The sequence below is a fragment of the Martes martes genome (assembly GCF_963455335.1).
Source record: "Martes martes genome assembly, chromosome: 3".
NCBI lineage: Eukaryota > Metazoa > Chordata > Mammalia > Carnivora > Mustelidae > Martes > Martes martes.
In genome coordinates this window covers 174,607,460-174,616,602 of record NC_137890.1, presented here as the reverse complement: position 1 = coordinate 174,616,602, position 9,143 = coordinate 174,607,460, and the positions used below count along the sequence as shown (strand labels likewise).

At 38.6% G+C, this 9,143-nt stretch overlaps 1 pseudogene across 1 annotated transcript; it reads right to left on the bottom strand.

Annotated features, from left to right (window-relative positions):
• Positions 1–4,194: 4,194 nt before the first annotated feature.
• On the bottom strand, positions 4,195–5,304 carry LOC308339316 (dnaJ homolog subfamily A member 1-like; annotated as a pseudogene). Its single transcript has one exon. The product of its transcript is annotated as a dnaJ homolog subfamily A member 1-like (transcript).
• Between the last annotated feature and the right edge of the window lie 3,839 nt (positions 5,305–9,143).

Sequence of the window (9,143 nt, the reverse complement as noted above, 5' to 3'; positions counted from 1 at the left end):
GTTCCAAGAAAATAATAAATACTTCTTGAAAGGAGAAACTCAAAAGAGGAAGGATTTGGAATGAAATCTACAGACCTCAGTCCCGGTGACCACAATTATTGATGGCAGGGCTCCTGCCTAACTGCCTAATGTGTAAGTCACGCCCACATTTGTTTTCAGCTCTAGCCATATGGCAATTCTTCCTGAATGATTTGGCTTCTTTCTTTTCTTTCTCTATCATTAGAATATTATGGCTTCATTCCCTTCAATTCTTGCCAGCTGGAAAGCAGAAAGAGCATTATTTTGCCTCACTTATTCTTGATCCCGTTTTGAATATTCTCCGTTGCCATAAACACAAACTTCATCCAGCTTGTAGCTACAATGTAAAGGATTCAGTTTGTGAAAACTGTTCTGTTAGATGAGTTTAAGGACCTACATTCCTCTAATACGCTTTATTTTTAAATTACCTTTTAACATGGGGGCTGTGGAGTGGAAACTTGAATTCCTTGGGGTACAAATCCTTGCGAATAATGTGTACTATGTTGGGGAAAAGTCTTGAACATTGTCAGGCTTTTTAAAGGGCAGCCTCCTGACTATAAATTACTTTGGGCTGGCTCTTCATGGTCAAAAGGATATTCCTACTATGGGTAACGAGTGTGTGACTTGGTTTCTTTCAATAGCATGTGTAGCAATGCCAGTAGATGGGACAAAGTGAAGATTACCTCTGAATTTGGAAAAGGAATAGTTAACTCTGCGTTTTGGAAATACAAAAGTTTATTTCCTGCAGGTATTAACTTGAGCCTGGCAGCGGTAGGCTAAGGCCTTCTATTGCCAGGTTTGTCAGGCGTATAGGTCTCTGTTTGTTCACTGCAAGCAAACCAGCCTCACTAGAACACATGCACCCAGAGAGAGCACCTGGTGAGTACTCTACTGGGATGACAGAATGCCCACTTTCTTTCTTTTTTTTTTAAAGATTTTATTTATTTATTTGACAGACAGAGATCACAAGTAGGCAGAGAGGCACACAGAGAGAGAGGAGGAAGCAGGCTCCCCGCTGAGCAGAGAGCCTGATGCGGGGCTCGATCCCAGGACCCTGGAATCATGAGCAGAGGCTTTAACCCACTGAGCCACCCAGGTGCCCCCAGAATGCCCACTTTCAAGTCAAAAGTCTATGAAATATTGATCCCCCAAAGAAATTGTTTAATCAACAATTGTAACCTTAAAACCAGAAGATGACCCATCATTACTAAAATATGGGACACAAAAATAAAATAAAACAAAACATGATCTTGTACTCTTAGGAGGCTTAAGAAGCATCTGGGGAGGAGGGCCTGGGTGGCTCAGTCAGTTAAGTATTCAGCTCCTGACTCCTGATTTTTGGCTCAGGTCATGATGTCAGCATCCCAGGATGGAGGCTCATGTTGGGCTCCGTTCTCAGCACGGAGTCTGTTTGTGTCCTCCTCCTCTACTCCTCCCCATACTCCCCTCCCCACTCAACCCAGCTCACTCTCTCCTTCTCAAATAAATAAATAAATCTTTTTCTTTTCTTTTCTTTCTTTCTTTTCTTTTTTTTTTTTTTAAGAAGCATCTCCCAGATTTAGAGTGATTCACATTTACTGACTTTGGGTCACCTGGATGTTATTGATAATTATATCAATATATCACACAGGGTTGTACTTTTTTAGTGCACACCCTCCCCCAGTTCATATGGTCTTTTTTCAAGTTTCCAAAGTACATTCTTTGAAAATAATAGTTACCTAAAATGATGACATAGGTTCAGGTTTTTTAATTCTTTTGTGTGGGATAAAGAGAATATTGGTTTATAAAAAAGGAATTCATAAGAAATTTCCTTGACAAAAAAAAAAATCCTTGGCTGTCATAAAATGGCAGTAATATCATAAAATGGTAATTAACCAAGGGTTCAGAAAGTAATCCTTTTCCTGGTAATTGAGTCTGTTTGCCATCGGTCTTTCCTTAGTCAATTGGTGTCCAGGGGAATGTGGTGGTCCTCAACTGGCTATCTGTGCTGGCCACCCTAGGAACTTGAGGCAAATGAAATTCTGGTAGGGAAATGGCAATTCCTCAGAACTCAGAACTGTTGTGGTCGGGTTACCAGAAGTAGAAAAAATGTGTTTGCACCTTTGCAAAGAACATGCTAAATAAAATCAAACTGTGTTTGAAAGATGCCGCTGACTCCTTATCTTATTTGCCACCCTTCCTTCTTCTTTTTACTTTCTTAGATACGGGTATATGTCAACATTTTGTTCTTGTATCTTCGTCATCTTTTCTCTCTCTGATATCACAGTGGCATTCTTAATCATCTGACTATGGAAGACTACTTTGTGTGTCAGCTAGCTTTTATTGCACAGCAAACTTCTTCTCCGTACGTTATGCTATGCAGGTCCTCTGGTCTCAGCTAAGGTCAAGGTCACATAGGTAACTCCGTCAGCTGCCACACTCATTGAATAGACTATATTACAGTACCTGACATATTTGGTAGGAACCAAAATTTATTGGGGTTCTCGCTAATTAGATATGTTTTCCAAATGAGGAATGCAAGTTCTTTTTCTTTGGCTGAGCCCAACTCTCTTTAGAGAAGAAAAAGCTTTATGTATTTTTCTATAGCATCGCCTAATCTATATATACTTACCGCAACACTACAAATGATGGATCTCCATTGCTACGAGTATCCTAACAAATTGTGCTATCTATGGCTATATTGGGATATCATTGACCATTTTTCATATTTATTTGTATCTCCTTGGAGCCTAACACAATGTGTAGTGCATAGCAGCAGTCAATAAATGCTTACTGTGGCTGCTGCCTCTGTTGTTGCTATTGGCCTTAAAGACCACATGTTAATCATATCAGTATTTCTTTAACTGTGTGTTGTATCCCCTGAGGAGTTCTGAGAGTGTCTAAGTGTGCCCAGGAGACCAATGTTTTAGATGCCTAAGTACCCATTTGCAAATAAGAAGTTCTCTCTTTTTGCTCCTTATTTCCAACCATTCTTTACTATTATCTAGTCTCATATTTTACCATGTGCCATATGCTATTTCCATCACCCAACTTAATAGAAATAGATGCAGACATATAGATATAGATACAGATATAGATGATATAGATATAGATATAAATATAGATAGGTATGAATGACTGACATGACAAAGGAGTGCTGAACTCAAGAGCTTTGAAAAAATTCCAGGGGATTCAAATCCTGGACTTATTTTCTACTCCTGCAAGAATGATCCTGCTTAATAAATGCATAGGCTAAATGTGGAAGACGATAATTTATCATATGAATTACCATAGCACTTGTTATAATCAAAAGATTCTGTTAGGCAGTTATTCCTTATCTTCTTTCTCTACAAAAAAATAAAAAAATCACAAAAACAAAAATGTTCCTAAGACATGAAAACTGCAGTCTCAAATGTTTATGTGTATATATTGGGGGATGGAATGAAGTCATTGAATTTTAAAAAAAAATACTGTAATACAGACATTACTACCCTTTGCTTACTGGTGCTTTGAGGATGTTTCTCCTGTCATATTCTCTTATACCTGTACCTTTTCTTCCAGTAGTATTGATTGTTAGCTGTAAGTAGAGTTTTATCCAACAGTCCACAGGTGTGTGCATTGGCGTTCTTTACATTTCCATGGGTGCCACTTGAATTCCCTGGCATTTTATTGGATCCTGTTGTAACATTTTTCCTTAAGTTGACCAAGAATTACAAAATCAATGTCTCTATTATTTATTCAGAAAAAAAGTAATTGCCTATGACTGAGGAACTGTGTTGCTCATAGAAGTTATAGTCCTGGGCGCCTGGGTGGCTCAGTGGGTTAAAGACTCTGCCTTCGGCTCAGGTCATGATCCCAGGGTCCTGGGATTGAGCCCCACATTGGGCTCTCTGCTCAGCAGGGAGCCTGCTTCCCCCTCTCTCTCTCTGCCTGCCTCTCTGCCTACTTGTGATCTCTCTCTGTCAAATAAATAAATAAAATCTTAAAAAAACAAAAAACACTACTATAGTTGGAATATTAAAACAAAAATAATAGCAAGTAGTGAGCTATGATTATATTCCTTCACTCATTCACTACTGCACATAAAATGCCAGCAGTGTTATTCACTGACCCCATTAAGAGGTCTGACACTGAACACCACCCCTGGGATGATGTTCATCATCCTTATATACTTCCATTGTAATGGCGCCATCTTTCCTAATTTGGATCAAAGTCCACCAGTTCTATCCGGTCCATTTCATCAGTCTCTTCTACTTCCTTCCTCTCAGGTAGGAGTTTTTCCAGCAAAGAGAGTTTATCAGGAGAGAGAAAGCCATTCTCAAGAAAGTTTACCTTAAATTCAATGATGAGGTGACCCTTCTTGTATGGTCTACGATAAATTGGCATGCCTTCATTTAGCACACACTTGATATCTCCATGCTTGACAATTTGACCTGGATGAGAGGTGATGACAATGGTTTGGTTGTCAAGAGTAGATATTGATTTTTGAAAACTGCATGGTACTTCCACTGGCTGTATGTCCATACACATGAAAAGGTCTTCTCGCTGAGTAAAAACAGCATGGTCCTTCTGATCTAAAACAATGATAATATCTCCTGGTTCCAGTCCTGGTTCTTGGTCTCCCTCACCATGGAATGTTATCTTTTGGCCATCTTTCATGCCTTTGTCAATATGAACTTCTAGAATCTTCTTCTCTTGTACTATCTTCCTTCCATTGCAGCTTTTACATCTATCTTTAGGACTGATCCATTCCCCATGGCCCTGGCACTCCATGCATACAGATTGAATTTGCTGAACCATTCCAGGTCCTATCTGATGAATTCTTATTTGCATTCCAGTACCTGGGCAATTGGGACAACACACTCAACTGCTCCTTTCTTACCACCTCGGCCTTCACATTTACCACAAATCACGTTCTTTTGCAGAGCTAGTTTTCTTGTTGCACCATTATATAAAACTTCTAAGGTTACTGAGAGCTGATGCACAACATTTTTACCTCTCCTTTCTCTCTGCATTCTTTCCTCCTCCTCCAAAAATCATATCAAAGATGTCCATGGGGGAGCCCAAACCACCACCGGCTCCAACTTCTTTAATTGCCTGTTCACCTCCTTTGTCATATAATTCCCTTTTCTTTGCATCAGAGAGTACTTCGTAAGCCTGAGAAATCTGTTTAAACTTCTCTCCTTCATTTGGATTCTTATCAGGGTGGTACTTCAAGGCCAGTTTCCTATAGGCCTTTTTCAATTCTTCTTTGGTGGCATTGGGTTTGACCCCCAAAACATCAAAGTAAGTGGTTTCTTTCACCATTTTCTACAACCGGTGAGAGGGCCCAGGCCGATGTGGGGGAGCGGGAAGGAGCATGTTGCTGGGTGCAGCTAGGGTAGCCACTGCTCCTCCGCATCTCACCGAACGTTCTGGAAAGTTCCCTCAAATTGGGAATTTTTAAAAGATGGAGAGGACTAGGCTTGACTGGGTTGAATGCTGGTTGTGAGAGAAAGAAGTGAGTCAAGGATGATCAGCCTGGAGTCTTTTTTTAAAGAAATGGAGAAGACTGGAGAGGACCAGTCTTGAAGGGGAAAAAAAAAAAAAAAGTTTAACAGTTCAGTTTTGAACATGTTAAACTTGAGACTTCTATGAGTAATGTTTAAGATTGGAATTCTAGACTTTAACCGCTCTACGACTTATCAGTTGGACAAGTGACCTAACATTTTTGAGTCTTATTTAGATCTTCTACTAAATATAATTCTAATAATAGGTCTTGCCTTCTAAGGTCGTTGTAAGGATTAAATTAGTTAATTAATATAAAATCATCTAAAACTGATTTCCAGTACATTGTAAGAATTTATTATTATTATAATCCAAGTAGAGGGGCAGGCAGTGGTTATGAGAATGGAATTCTGGAGGAAGTCAAAATAAGATTACATAGAATTTAAAGTCATAGGACCAGATAAGACCATATAAATTGTGAGTGCATGTAAGGAAAAGAAAAAAGCTGAAGACAGAGCTCTGATATATTATTCCAAGAACTTGAGATATTCCAAGATATTCCAAGATTTTGAGGTTGGGAAGGGGAAAAAGAATCAGCAAATTCGATTCAAAAATATCTGCCAGTGTAATTGGAGAAAAAACAAGAACAACTGATGTTCTAGAAGTGAAGGAAAGTATTGCTAAGAGGAAGGTGTGGTGATGATTGTTGATGGAGATTAATAAGTGAATATTGGCTTTAGCAAGATAGATGTGGTTGGCAGCTTTGTCATTCAATTTTCAGTGGAGTCATTGAAATTAAGTGACTCAATAGAAGAATGAAAAAAGAATTAATTATAATAAACTTTTTTTTGAGAATGTTTGGCTTTTATAGAGCAGATACGCTTGGTGGAGAGCTGGAAGTGGACGGTGACTGAGGGTGAGTTTTTATTCAGATGGGAGACAAATCACCATGTTTGTGGGTTGATAGGAATGATCCCAGTATAGACATTAAGGGAATTTTCCCAGTCTTTATTTTCCTACTGCAATGAATTTGAAATGGAATGAATACACATTTGGATAAAGGTAATATTATCTACCTGCCTCCAAATAGAGAAGTTGCAATTATCCATAAAGAGTAAAACTAAGATTTTGATTATACCACTTTCCATAGTCTATTTGCGTGAACAAGAAGGAGGATCTTTGTCTTTAAAATCAGGAATGTAAGAATAATACCCAATGGGGGTACTTTATAGTGTTACTGGGCTATTTTTGTCTTTTAAGAAAGATAAACTGATCTTTCAATACTAAGAAATAATAATTTTTTAAGAAATAATACTTTTTTCCAGTATAAAATAATGTCACAAATTATAGTTAAGTTTTTAGGATATATAATAAGCAAGAAATAGGTCCATTTATCTCAGGTTCTCTTCTCAAATCCTCCAGTCTAGCCAGATCCCATCTCTCACTGCAACTTCGCACATCTTACTTTCTTCTGACCAAGTTCTGTATTCTTTCTAAATGCCAATACGTTTCCAGGACCTTTGCAACTCAGGAACGTGTGTTTATACAACTCTCCAACTCCTTTCCCCCTTTTTTCATAAAATTAGTTCCAATGTATTTTTCAGCGACTCCCTGACAACAAATCTCTTCCAGAATTGTTTCCTAGATTAGCACAGTCTGTTCTGACCACATGTCTGCTTCATGTTTTCTAGTCACTTACCCTTACAGTGATACATTTGATCATTTGCATTTCTTGGTGGGCTTTCCCTAAGAGCTTTATTTTGCTTTCTTATAAATAGACGAATGAATGATACTTAGTGCTGATGAGTGAAGAATTCCATGTTAAGGTATTACGATCAATTTATAGGCACAAAATATCTGTTGGGCAGCCACAATCTAAATTTTCCCCCACAAAGTGTCTTGGAAAGTGGGCTTTTCATCACACAGAGGTTTAAAGGAGAGGTTAAGAATGGTTCTAACCATCATTGTACTGAGAAAACAAACAAACGAACAAACAAACAAAATCCCCCAAACTCTCAAGAATAATTACTGCTCTCAAAGAGCAAACCCTCTCCATGGTTGCAACTACACTCATTCATTTGTTCAACATTTATTGACCATATCGAATATTAACACTGTGGGAGGCGGCCCAATACAAAATTGAGAATTAAGCAAGTCTCAATCATGACTATCAGAGAATTAATCGTGAGGAAAAAACACATTATGCCTCGTTGCAACCACAACTGTTAAGTCTTATAATAATGATGTAAAGGACTCGGTGGGAAGAGAGAAATGGGAATTTACATATAATAATCATAATGAGGCACCAAAGCTTCCTTGAGAAAATGACACTTACCTTAATTCTGAAGAATTAGCTTAAGTACAAAACAATACAAATCCCAAAAGAGAAATAAATCTACAGGTAATTAATTCGTTGTTCTATATCAGAATTTACACACACACACACACACACACACATACAGAGTGATAGTGAGAGAGGTCTGTGTGTGTGAATGTGTGTGTTGAGAGCTGGAGAGGAAAGGAGTAGAGGAAGCTAGAAAGGATTTTCAGGAGGAATCTTAAGTATGTGTGCTGAGTGCTTAGTGTGTCCCGAGTGCTCTGGGGAAGATGTCAAAGGATTTTTAAAGAGAGAGTGGTAGGATCAGGTTTGCATCTCTGAATGCAGCAGTGCGGGCTGGTTTGGAAAGGCTGGGCACACATCAGGCACACTCTGGTACTCCTGCAAGTCAGCCATGTAGGGGTAGTAGCCTATGTTAGGGCAGTAGGAAAGAACCAGGCATTGTCTACAAAACATGGAAGTTTTATGACTCTTAGTCCTTAGGAGAGTAAAAACTTGTTTCCTTCTCAAGAAGTTTCCTTCTCAAGAGAAAAGCGAATGAGATCTTCCTTCTCTTCTTTTATAGACTATATTAATTTCTTACTTCCGCTATAACAAACTACCACAAACTAAGGAGAAGAAATAACATAAATTAATTTTATAGTTCTGGATGCCAGAGGTCTTAAATGGATCCTACGGGCTAACCTCTTTCTGGAGGTTCTAGGGGACAGGCTTGCCTTTTCAAGTTTCTAGAAGCCACATGAACACCTTAATGCATGGTCTTTCTTTCCATTGTCATCATCGTATCTCCTCTCTCTGATTTTGATCCTCTCACTTCACTCTTCTAAGGACTGTGTGATTGTATTGGTCCCACTCAGATAATACAGGATAATCTCCCCATCTCAGAATTGTTAACAGCATCCACAACGTCCCTGTTGCCATTAAGGTGACAGTCACAGATCCCAAGGATAAGATGTGGAAATCTTTGGAGGCCCATGATTTTGACTAGCACACTGAATATTTGTGAGTTGTTGCCACCTTTACCAGAGCTGTAAAACAGAACTAAATTCAGTACCTTTGTCCATGTAGACCAGACTGAGAACCTTCTAGAGTCTTGTTCTGTCCCTCTTTAACACCATGATGTGCTCATTCATTGGTTTAGCATAAATAGATACAAGAAAGAAGCTATTTTTGTTTTGTAACTTAGAAACTTTTAACCTCTTTTGCCCACTTCCAAGTTAACTATGGGTTGTTGTGTCAGAATATACTTTACATAAGCAGCTTTCAGTTACATATGTTAGTGAAACACTGGGGTCAAAACATGTTGGTCATTGAACAGAGT